Source organism: Jaculus jaculus, chromosome 1 (genome assembly GCF_020740685.1).
Source record: "Jaculus jaculus isolate mJacJac1 chromosome 1, mJacJac1.mat.Y.cur, whole genome shotgun sequence".
NCBI lineage: Eukaryota > Metazoa > Chordata > Mammalia > Rodentia > Dipodidae > Jaculus > Jaculus jaculus.
This window is the reverse complement of record NC_059102.1, coordinates 138,050,260-138,063,718: the sequence shown is the minus strand read 5'-3', so window position 1 is coordinate 138,063,718 and position 13,459 is coordinate 138,050,260. Positions and strand designations below refer to the sequence as shown.

Sequence of the window (13,459 nt, the reverse complement as noted above, 5' to 3'; positions counted from 1 at the left end):
TTTTGTGGAAGTCTCAGTCTAGTAGGATACTCAAATATTTAATAAATACATCTAGTTAGTAAAATGTGCCATTTAGGAAACAAATGGGAGACCTATAGATAAACTGCTATCCCATTGCCACAAGTATCAAGGTTGATCGGGGCACTTACAGCATACTCCACAGGTGCCACTGTTACTACATTCTCAGAAAGACAAAAGGCTTATCTTTACATGAGCAAGCTTCCACACAAAACAAATAACACAAGTGAACAAGGCAAGCTCTCACCACCAAGAATGTATAATCCCATAGCTGAAGCCTCCAGTGAAAACTACTTAGAAGAAACTCTAGACATAGAATTTCAAAATGCATTTACAATAAGCAAAGTCAACAAACTCAATGAGGCTATGAACAAATAGATGGATAAAAAGGAAGAGAATCAAAAAGAATGCAATAAATGGCTGAATTAAATGGATGACAGTCAATAGGAGAACTAAATGAACAGTGAAATAAACTAAATGTTCAAGTGTAGGAATGAATTTCAAGAGACAATAAGGAAGTCAAACCAAATCAGAAAAAGAAAATAGAATTCAATGAAAAGATGGAGACACTGAATAAAAACTGAATGGAAAATAAAAAGAAATAACTCATTTAAAAATCTTGCAAGAAACCCCTCACTAACGTAATAGATCATGAGGAAGACAGACTATCAGAGTTTAAGATTAAGATAGAGGGAATAAATCAGGAGACACTTATCAATGACAAATTCTAAGATAGTTAGATGATAGATAGATAGATAGATAGATAGATAGATAGATAGATAGATAGATAGATAAATAGGTGTATGTGGACAGAACATGAAAGAAATGTAGGATACCTTAAAGAGACCAAACATTCAGATCATGGGCATACCAGGAAAGAATTATAGACTAAGGTCATATTAGATAACTTCAATAAAAGTTCAGGAGGAAATTTTCTGAATCTTAGAGAAAAGAGCCCCATCCAGGAACAAGAGTAACACAGAATGAAAATTGGAAAGGACCAGATAAGGATTTCCACCATATCACATTATAGATAAAACACTAAACACAGTAAACAAATAGAGAATACTAAAAGGCTGCAAGTGAAAAATACCCTGTCAATCACATGTGATTATTCTGAAGCTACACTAAAAGCCAGAGAGCCATGAAAAGGAGTAATTCAAATTTTTATAGACCATGGGTATAAGCCAAACTACTATACCCAGCAAAATTACCCAGCATAATAGAAGGTGAAAAAGAATATTTTCCACAACAAAATCTGACTTTTTAAATATATAAACTTAAGTTTAGCCTTACACTGGATGAAGAACTTCACATTAGAGAGAAGAATAAGAATACTCAAGGGGCCATAGGAAAGGAAAACAAAAAAAAAAACAGTAATTAAAAGTAGAACAGATGTAAAAGCAATTGAAGATCAAAAAAAAAACATCAAATCATTGTGCACAATGATTGCAACTTGACAGGGATTAACTCACACCTCTCAGTTATAACTCTGAATATCGCTGGATTCAATTCTCCATTCAAAGATATGAACTCATAAGTTGGATTAGAAACTGGATCCATCCATTTTCAGTTTTCAAGAAACCCACCTTTGAGTGAAAGGTTGGGAAAATATATTGCAAGTAAGTAGAAATAACTAATGAGCATCAACAGCTAAACTAACATCACACAAAATATACTTTAAACCAAAAATAGTCAAAAGAGATAAAGAAGGCCACATTGTACTCATCAAGGGGACAAGAGGAGATATAATCACCAGTATATGTGGACCAAATACATGTACACCAAATTGAATACATCAAAAAAAAAAAAGCTAGATAAATTGGAATAATTTACAGCACAGTAATAATGGGAATCTTTAATACTATACTATCATCAATAGACAGATAATCTAAATGGAAAATAAACTGAAAAACAATGGAGTTAGCAACACCATAGATCAAATAGACTTAACAGACATCTACAGAATACACATTATTTTCAGCAGCTCATGGAACCTTCTCTAAAAATGATCATATATTAGGGCATAAAACAAGTCCTACCATTTATAAAAGTTGGCATAACTCCTTGTATTTTAAATGAGTATATTATAAATGAGAATAAGACCAGAAATCAATAAGAGAAACAACAGAAAATACAATAATTCTTGCAGATTGAATAACACACTACTGAATAATGAATGGGTTACTGAAGAAACCGAAAAAAGAAATGGGAAAAATTCCTAAAACTTAATGAAAATGGCAAAAACAACATACTAATATTTATTAGATACAATAAAGGCAGTTGTAAAGGAATTTTATAGCTCTGAATCCTTGCATTATAAAGATGTAAAGATCTCAAATAAACAACTTGATGATCCATCTCAATCTTTGTAAAAAAACGAAAAATCAAAATCTCCAAATTCCAGACATAAAGAAATAATAAAGATGGGCTGGAGAGATGACTTAGCAGCTAAGGCATTTGCTTGCAAATCCAAAGGACCTAGGTGCATCTCCCTTGAACCCACATAAGCCAGATTTGTCTGGAGTTCCTTGCTGTAGCTGGAGGCCCTGATATGCCCATTCTCTCTATCTGCCCCTGCCCCTCTGTGTGTGTGTGTGTGTGTGTGTGTGTGTGTGTGTGTCTGTCTGTCTGTCCATCTGTCTCCCTCTTTCTCAAATAAATAAAATTAAAAAAAATTAAAACAGCAAGTGAACTTTAAAGAAGAAAGTAATAATAAAGATTATGGAAGAAGTCAATGCACAATAAATGAAGAAATCAATTTAAAAGATTGATTAAACAAGGACTTAGTTCTTTGGGAAAACAAAAAAAAAAAAAACAAAATTGATAACCTCTTGGTCAATTTGATGAGAAGAAGAAAGAAGTCTTCAATCACCAAGATTCTAGATGAAGAAGGAGATGAGCAACAAGTAACAATGAAACTGGGAGAATAATTAGGACACATTTCAAAAACCTATATTCCACAAAATTGGGAAATATGAACAAAATGGATAGATTTTGTGAGTCATGTGATGCACCAAAGCTAACCTGAGAAGAAATAAAATATCTGAATAGGACTATAATATCTGGTAGGACTGAAGGTAGGAATTAAGAGCTACCTTATTAAAGATAAGTCCAGTCCCCGATGGACTCACAGCCAAATTCTGTGAAACCTTCATAGGAGAACTAAAATCACTATGCCCCAATCTATTTCACACAATTGTTAAGTAAGACATGCTGAAGGGTTCTTCCTTTGAAGCCAGTGTTACACTAATATCCAAGCTAGAGACTCAACACAAAACAGTATCATATGCACCAATATCTCTGATGAATTTACATAAAAATTCTCAATAAACCTAACCAAGGAAGTAAAGAATCTCTACAATGAAAACTTTAAAACACTCATGCGAGAAATTGCAGAAGACACTAGAAACATCCTTTGTTCCTGGATTGGAAGAATCAATATTGTGAAAATGGCAATCTTACCTAAAGCAATATACACATTTAATGCAATCCCCATCAAAATTCCAAAGGCTTTCTTCATGGAAATAGAAAAAACAATCCAAAACTTCATTTGGAATCACAAAAAACCTCGAATATCTAAAATAATACTGAGCAACAAAAAAGAGGCTGGTGGTATCACCATACCTGATTTTAACCTATACTACAGAGCCATAGTAACAAAAACAGTATGGTACTGGCACAAAAACAGACATGTAGATCAGTGGAACAGAATAGAGGACCCAGATGTAAGCCCAAGTAGCTATAGCCACCTGATATTTAATAAAAATGCCAAAAATACTCATTGGAGAAGAGACAGCCTCTTCAGCAAATGGTGTTTTGAAAACTGGATATATATCTGCAGAAGGATGAAAATAGATTCTTCTATCTCACCATGCACAAGAATTAAGTCCAAATGGATTAAACACCTTAACATCAGACCAGAAATTCTGAAACTGCTAGAGGAAAAAGTACAGGAAACCCTTCAACATATTGGTCTTGGCAAAGACTTTCTGAATACAACCCAATTGCTCAGGCAATAAAACCACAGATTAATCACTGGGACCTCATGAAATGACAAAGATTTTGCACCACAAAGGACACAGTGAAAAAAGCAAAGAGGCATCCTACAGAATGGGAAAAAATCTTCGCCAGCTATATATCTGATAGTGGATTAATATCTAGGATATACAAAGAACTCAAAAAGTTAAATAATAAGGAATCAAACAAGCCAATCAAAAAATGGGCTATGGAGCTAAATAGAGAGTTCTCAAAGGAAGAAATACGAATGGCATATAAGCATCTAAAAAAATGATCTACATCACTAGTCATCAGGGAAATGCAGATTAAAACTACATTGAGATTCCATCTCACTCCTGTCAGATTGGCCACCATCATGAAAACAAATGATCATAAATGTTGGCGGGGATGTGGAAAAAGAGGAGCCCTTCTACACTGCTGGTGGGAATGCAATCTGGTCCAGCCATTGTGGAAAACAGTGTGGAGGTTCCTAAAACAGCTGAAGATTAATCTACCATATGACCCAGCTATAGCACTTCTAGGCATATATCCAAAGGACTCATCTCATTTCCTTAGAAGTACATGCTCAACCATGTTTATTGCTGCTCAATTTATAATAGCTGGGAAATGGAACCAGCCTAGATGTCCCTCAACTGATGAGTGGATAATGAAGTTGTGGCACATTTATACAATGGAGTTCTACTCAGTGGTAAAGAAAAATGAAGTTATGAAATTTGCAGAAAAATGGATGAACCTAGAAAGGATTATACTAAGTGAGGTAACCCAGGCCCAGAAAGCCAAGTGCAACATGTTCTCTCTCATATGTGGATCCTAGCTACAGATGATTGGGCTTCTGCGTGAGAATGAAAATACTTAGTAGCAGAGGCTAGTAAGTTAAAAAGGAGACATAAAGGAAGGAGAAAGGAAGGGAGGAGGATACTTAATAGGTTGATATTGTATATATGTAATTACGATGATTGTAATGGGGAGGTAATATGATGGAGAATGGAATTTCAAATGGGAAAGTGTGGGGGTGGGGAGGGAGGGAATTACCATGGGATATATTTATAATCATGGAAAATGTTAATAAAAGTTAAAAATAATAAAAATAAATTTCAAATAGAATACCAGAAATCAAGAGTATCCTCCTCCTCAATCAAGTGAGTTTCATTATCCCAGGTATTTAAGGGAAATCAACATATGGAACTTCACAATTGTAACATATAGCATAAATAGAGTGAAGGGCAGAAATCTCATGATTATTTTAACATAGGCAGAAAAGGCTTTTGACAAAATACGACATCCCTTCATGATTGAAACAGTGCAGAGGCTTGGAATTGAGGGATCATACCAAAACAAAATAAAGGTGATACACAATAGACCTAAAGCCCATATCATACTAAATGGAGGAAAAGTTGAAGCATTTTCTCCAAGGATGTACAAGAAGACAGGAGGGTGTACTCTTCCCACTTCTACCCAATATGGACTTGAACTTTTAGTTTAAGCAAGCAGATAAGATAAATAAAAAAGATACAAATTGGAAGGGAAGAATTCAAACTATTCCTATTTACAGATCATATGACTCTTTATTTAAACCACCTGAAGAAAATCCTCCAAAAGGCTTCTACACATGGTAAATTCTTTCAGAAAAATGGCAGGTTATAAAACTGATACAATGAAATCACTCTGTAAAAACCAATGGCAAACATAAAGGACAGAAGACAGGAAAGCAGTCCCATTTATAATAGTCACAAAATAAATATATTGACTACTCATAACCAAGGAAGTGAAAGACCTCTACAATAAAACCATTAAAAAAAAAAAAAAAGTGTGGCAGACACAAGAAGATGGAAAGACCTCCCATGCTCATGGAGCATAAAAGTTAGGATAACAAAGCTGGACACCCTAACACAAACAATAAACAGATTCCATGCAATCCCAATCAAAAGTCCAGCATCATTCTTGACAAAGTTAGCAAAATTAGCTCAAAAAGTCATACAGAAGTACGAAAAGGCTGTGATAGCCAAGAATGCCTTCAGCAAAAAGTATATTACTGATGGCATTACCATACATTATTTCAAATATACAACAAAATTATATAATAAAATATATGTAATAAAAACAGCATGGTGCTGGTTCAAAACAGACATATAGATCAATGGAATAGAATGGAAGGATCAGGTATAATTTCCACTAACTACTGCCCCCTGTACTCTGACAAAGAGTACAAAACCAAGTACTGGATAAGAGATAACATTTCAACAAACAGTGCTGGAAAATTGAATACCCAGAGGTAGAATAATGAATCTAGACCCCATTCTCTCACTCTAGGCAAAAATCAACTTGGAATGGATCAAGGACCTCAATATAAGAATATAAAAAACAAGTTTTCTTGTCAGAAGAAGGAACACTCAAATATAAAGGAGAAGGGAAGATTTTCTGAATAAAACAACTAGGAAATTAGATCAACACTAGACCACTGGGATCTCACGAAAGCAAAATGCTAATGTGCTTCTAAGCAAACCATTAGTAGCATCGTCAGTAGACAACGGATAGACTGGGGGAAAATCTTCACGAGCTATATATTTGACACAGGTTTAATATCTAGCATATATATAAAAAAATAAAACCTTAACAACCTAAGAAATAAAAATTCAAAAACTCAAAAAAATTGGTCAGGGAAATGAACAGAGATGTCTCAAAGGAAGAAATACAAATGACCAATAAACATTTAAAAAGGTCTTCAGTGTCTTTATCATGGAGATACAAATTCAAACTCCCTTGACATTCTATCTTATTCTATTCACAGTGGCTATCATCAAAAAATCAAATGCCAACAACTGCTGTCAAGGGTGTGGGGAAAGAGGAAACCTTATCCACTGTTCATCATAGTACAAACTTGTACAGCCACTTTGGAACTCAGTAGGTTCCTTAAAAATCAACAAATAGATCTACCATTTGATCCAACTATAGTACTCCTGAGGTTATACCCCAAAGACTCTGCTCTGTACTCTGTAGAGACTTTCTCAGCCATGTTTGTTGCTGTTCTATTCACAACTAGGAAATGAAACCAGACCAGAGGTTCATCAACTGATAAATTGATATAAAGACATAGTTCATTTTCACAGTGTAATTCTGGAAAGCAGTCATGTTCAGCATTATACACCAGTGCTACACAGTGAAATTTACTTAGCTCTATGGAATCATTAGATTATAAAATTTGCATGGAAATTAATAGACATGGGAAAAATCGTAAGTGACCTTAGGCTCAGAAAGACAAATGGTGCATGTTCTCTGTCATATGTTGATCCTAATATGGAAAAGTTTGATTTATTTATGTTTTAGTAAGCATCAATAGTACAATAGAACAAGACCTGGGAAGATGAGAAGCAAGGAGGAATGAGAAGAAATGATACTTGGAGGGCATGTGGAGTGACAGCATACAGGGAGTGGAAGGAAGGGATGGGGAGAACTGACACACAGAACTAGTAAGTGCATGAATCAATCTTACAAATGCTTTCTTTTTGGTTATCAAATTAAAAGAGATGAGAGAGAAAGATACTGAGAGACTGAGAGAAATATTGGTCAGAAGCACTCTGCAGAGGTAGAAAAGTTTTTCTGCAAAACTACAGGCTGTCTCTGGTATATCCTAATGCCAGATTTAGGTTGCCCCAACAGTAAGCTGTTACTGAGGAAGGATTTTGAGGTGCCCCCTAAAATGCAGACTATTGTCAAAGCACTTAGTTACCCACTGAATGAAATGCTAAGACCCTGTTGCTGAAGACACCATAACAAATGATATTAAGAGATCATGCTGGAACTGAGATGGAAGCCAGATCCCTCCTGACTAGCTCTCATGGTGTGGAAACAGCTATGCAAGCTGCTTGAGGATCAATATCACCAACAATGTGAACAAGGAGTATATCCTGCTAGCTACAAAACTGACCATGCCGGTAAGATCTACACAAGTACAATAGTGGCACACAGGCTGTGGGAGTAATCAACTGCTCTCTGTTTGGATATGAGGCCCACTCACTATGAAGAAGAGAAATCTATGGCTTGGAAGGTCATAGACCCTAGACCGAAGCTTCTAGTTATTTTTGTCCTTTCAAAAATGATATATGCCTGTTAAAAAGTCTTTTAAATACCTATGCTAATCCCTTTGATCCATGCTGCTCTCACTCTGGAATAGAAAATGTGCTTTTTACAAATGATGGAAAATACTGAGGAGACCCAAGACCCATCAATATGACAAGAAAAGAAAGCCAGTTCCCTAGCTCTAGATGAATCATCTCTATCACGTCTAACATGGCCTAGAAGACATTCCTGAGGCTTTGGTGGATTAAATATGAGTGCTCCTCTCACTGCTGTACTGAAAACATCATTCAGGAATATGGCATTAAATGCCAAGGAGACTCAAAACTTATCCAAGCAGAAAATCAAGGGCCTCTGAAAGCTTAACACGAAAGGAGACTTATAACATGTTCTCCAAGGCTCAGAGAACATTGCAGAAGAGGGGTCAGAAAAATTTAAGAGTCACACAGAGTGGAAAGGTGCATTCTCAGCATTGCTCCCTCCAGAGACTAACTTGTGTATTTATGACCCCACAATGAATACTAATAACCCTACTGAGGAAATGGGTCTGAGGGAAAGAAAAGAGTATAACCCAATGGGAATGTGACCAATTTGCAAAATGTTCATAAAATACAGTTTTCAATGAAAAGCAAGTGAACAAATAGTATGTTTTCTCTTATTTGCAAAATATCATATGTGTGTGTATTTATATATAATATGATCTTAAAACAGAAGAGGAAGTGTGGGAAGGAGGTGATCTCTGGATGGGGAAGGAAACAAGAGGATAATAGGGATGGTGAATTTGAACAAAGTACCATGATATACATGCATGAAAATGTCATAGCAAAACTCATTATTTCTCATACTAAATAAAAATTAATAAAATTAGTTTTAAAAATATTTTATTTATTCATTTATTTGAGAGACAGAAAGAGAGAGGAAGAGGCAGAGTGAATGGCCATGCCAGGGCCTCCAGCTACTTCAAAGACTCCAGACTCATGTGCTTCCTTGTACGTTTGGCTTAAATGGGTCCTGGGGAATGGAACCAGGGTCCTTAGGCTTCACAAGCACTTGCCCTAACTGCTAAGCAATTTCCCCAGCCCTAAAAAATATTTTTTGAAAAAGGAAAAGAGGATCAGCCTGGACTAGAGCAAGATATTACCTGGAAAAACAAAAAGAGAAGAAAAGAAAGAAAGAAGGAAGGAAGGAGAGAGAGAGAGAGAGAAAGCAAGGAAGGAAGGAAGGAAGGAAGGAAGGAAGGAAGGAAGGAAGGAAGGAAGGAAGGAAGGAAGGGAAGAAATGAGCAATGACTGTTGATCGATCTTTTATCTCATCCCTAAACAAAATGACAAACTACGGGGCTGGAGAGATGGCTTAGCGGTTAAGCGCTTGCCTGTGAAGCCTAAGGACCCCGGTTCGAGGCTCGGTTCCCCAGGTCCCACGTTAGCCAGATGCACAAGGGGGTGCACGCGTCTGGAGTTCGTTTGCAGTGGCTGGAAGCCCTGGCGCGCCCATTGTCTCTCTTCCCCTCTATCTGTCTTTCTCTCTGTGTCTGTCACTCTCAAATAAATAAATAAATAAAAAATTTTTTTAAAAAAATGACAAACTACATTTTCTTATGCTTCCTTATACAATCTTCATGGGGAAAGAAGCATACATTTTAGGAAAGAGAAGAAGGATCATACTATAATGCACCAAACTTCTGTTTTGCATCAAAGACAATGTAGAACATTTACTAATCATGTTTAATTTTCAGCAACTGGCTAAGTGATTTCAGGGCTAACATTAACAATATTAGAGAACTGCTAATGTCAAGGGCTCCAAGTAGCCAGAAAGTCGTTCTACCTGAGCAGAGTCACAAAGCTACTGCCAGGCAGTAGGAAGGTCAGGGGAGCCTGTGGAGAGGCACTGTCTGCTGGCTGAACAATGGGTGGGCACAGGACTCAGAGCACTGCTACCTACTGGCATCAGAAAGAATTTCAGTGTCAGCATCTAACAGAGAATGCAGTCATGCTGGCACGTCTCATTTGAACACTAGCCCTTCTCAATATTGTGCTTGAGCACTTGAGGCCAGAGCTAAAAGCAGTTATCACTTTATAATGAAACTGTCTCCCTCCAAACTCTCCAGTGTCACCTGTGTTATCTGCAGGTCTGAGCTCCAAAGCAGGGTGATACAACTCAAATGTACTGAGGCTGTTTGATGCCACAGAAGTTCTAAACGTGAGCATATGCACATGCGTGCGCGCGTGTGTGTAGATTGATCTTTTTTTTTTTTGATGTCCCCAAGCAATTTTCAGTTTATCCTTCTTTAATATCAATTTCCAAAAAGTAAAACAACCAAAGAAGTTTTAAAAATACACAAAAGGTTGATCTTTTGTGGTATGATTTCAAAATACTGTGGGAGATCTCTTTTCTTCCTAGGTTATTTTAACATTGTAACATTTATGATGTATAGTATAATAATTTAATGCAATTACAAAATGTATAATGAGAAAAAAAACAGTATAATCCAATGATCTCTATAAACATGAATCGTTTGGGCTGGGAATCTTCAAACATACCTAGTTCTTAAAAAAAACACATAATAAAGCTAGGGAGATGGATGAGTTAGCAGAGATTTCTCATGCAAGCTGAGAAACTGAGTTCAGACCTCCAGCACTCATGCTTGGAAGAAGAGCTGCACTGTGAAATTAACAAGGTCTGGGTTCAAGTTAGAGACTTTATTTCAATAAAACAGGTAGAGGTTATCCTTAAGCGATGCATCAGTAGTTAAGGCACTTGCCTGCAAAGCCTAACAACCCATGTTCAATTCCCTTGTACCCACATAAATACAGAAGCATAAAGTGGCACATGTATCTGGAGTTGGTTTGCAGTGGCTAGAGGCCCTGGCATACTCATTCTCATTTTCTCTCTCTCGATCTCTTTCTCTTTCCCTCCCTCCCTCCTTCCCTCCCTCCCTCCATATCTTCCTTCTTCATTTTCTCTCTGTCTTTCTCTGCTTAAAAAGGCAAGTGTCAATTGAGGAACACATACAATGTCAACCTCTGTCCTCCACGTATACAAGTACATACAAGCCAATATACATATACATACTCACATACCACACACATGCAAAAAATTAGAATAAAACAAGTAACACCATGCACATAGTAAATCACTCTGAACTATTACTATCCCACTGGACTCTAGGATACAATACCAGTTTTCTCCTCCTTAGTTGCAGTCTTATACTCATTGCCTATCCTAGTCAGAGTCAGCAAACCTGGTCACAGTTTGCATCCCATAAAGACAGTGGCATCATGATTCTAACTGAGGTCACTGGGGCAACAGAGCATAGCCTTGATCTACAGTGCTGTGGCTAGGTTCCTATGACCTGATGGTAAGCTCTCCCTCTTCTGACCAATAGTGAAGTCAAGCTGCTCAGGACTCATAGGGGTAAAGGAAGAGCCTCTGGTACCTGATTCCAAAGGAGAGGCTGAATAGTGAGCTAGCTGGAGTTAATACACACACACACACACACACACACACACACACACACACACACTTTTGGACTAGAAAGATGGTTCAGTGGAATGAAAACTTGCCACACAAATATGAGTTCCTAAATTTGAATATCCAGACCCCATGTAAAAGTTAGAAGCTGTGGCAGGCATCTGAAATCCCAGAATGTCTAGAGTTGGAGGGGAAGGAGAAACAGGATAATTGCTGAAAGCTCACTGCAGTGAAAAATCAGTGAATGAAAGACCCTGCCTCACAGTGAAAACCAAGGACCAAAAGTTGCTCTCTGACCTCTATACGCATGCTGTGACACATATGCCTCCATCCTAACACACATGAGCATGCACACAAAATGAATCAAAAAAAAGAAAATAATGTGTCCATGTGCTCTTTACTTATTTTTGCTCCTCTTACTGAAGCCCATAAATAATAATAATAATAATTATTATTATTTTTGGTGAGATGAAAACAGGTGAGCTAAAGACATGGAGACAAACTGTGGCTAAGAAGCCACAATCCCAGTGAGACGAGGAATGGGACTCAAGTCCACATGTGCCTTCTGCAGTTCACCAGGCTGCCTAGTTCTCATGCATCTACCATTCATTCTCTTTAGACAACTTATATTTGGTGTGTTTCAACACTAGGTTTAAGAGTCAATAAAATCAGAGCCTGGCTTTGTTGTTTGGAAATAGTACTGTATAAAAGAAAACACCAAGGGCAGCATCATTTTGGAGCTGTCCTGGGGTAGGTGGTCTAAGAGAGTTCAGCCCTAAGGCATTCCAGCAGCAACTAGAGACCAAGAGCTCTTCCCTCACTTTTATTGATTCAGTTCAAGTACCCTCCGGATCCTGGGCAGTTGTGTTCCTTAGTCATATTGTTGGAATATTTTGCATCCGTCTTACTCTTTTGGAGTAGCTGAAACAAATGTCTGCATCCATTATGACAACACACAACTTGGGAAAGACCAGTCAATCCAGGTCATGCAGTGCGCTGTGCCGCATCCTGCTCATTCTCGGCAGAGAGCAGCACGGGGGTCGACAACAGTTCTTTCTGTCAGGGGCATGGGGGCTCAGGTTACACCCTCAGCTCTGCCACACCAGCACTTATGTGGCATGGAGAGATGCAAGGCAACATCTAATCTTTCCTAATTCTCCCCACACACTTATCTCTTGGAGAATGCCACTCCTGCCCTCTGAGGGCAGAGATTCTACTTTCTTTACCTCTAACCCAGGTCTCCCAGGGTGTCCGGCACAATGAAAGCACTTTAAAGACTGATGAACTGAGTAGCAGTAACAGCAATGTGGGGGGGGAATTGGCTGTGAACCCCATACTTGACATGTTTTACTTCATTGCTACCTTCCAGACCCACTACAAGGTAGGACACTAGCCTCATTCTCTTTGATGGAAGATGAATGTATGACCTGTCCAAGCTCATAGCACTGGTAATGCTGGGTGTGGCAGCTCTATCTCTGTATCTATTGTTATGCTTCCTGAGAGAGAAACTGTTGCCTGAGTATAGACCCCATCACCAGAATGCATTACTTTATCATCGGGGAGGGGGTAAAAGATGAAGGAGCAAGGGATGGAGAGAGGAAGTGAAGGAATGAAGGAGGAAGGGAAAGAGCCATTAAACAAGGCTATTGGCAGTGACCTTCATCCCCACTTTGAAGATTTTGCTGCTGTTCACAAGAAGCATGATAAAGAGTGTGTGTTGATTGGGGGTAGAGTGTATGCTCTGTCATTCCACCACAGGGAGGTGAAAGTCCTCTTTTGCTCATCCCTGGAGCACTCTGAGCTATACACAGCAATGTCAGCTCAGCTCAGATGTAACACTCCAGTAATGTGAAAACTGAGAACCTTCCAAGAGAGG

General features: G+C 37.9%; 1 protein-coding gene across 5 annotated transcripts in view; it reads right to left on the bottom strand.

Moving 5' to 3' along the window:
- Positions 1-13,459, bottom strand: part of Astn2 (astrotactin 2) — a 1,021,805-nt gene that overhangs the window by 800,078 nt on the left and 208,268 nt on the right. The gene's annotated exons all lie outside the window — the stretch shown is intronic.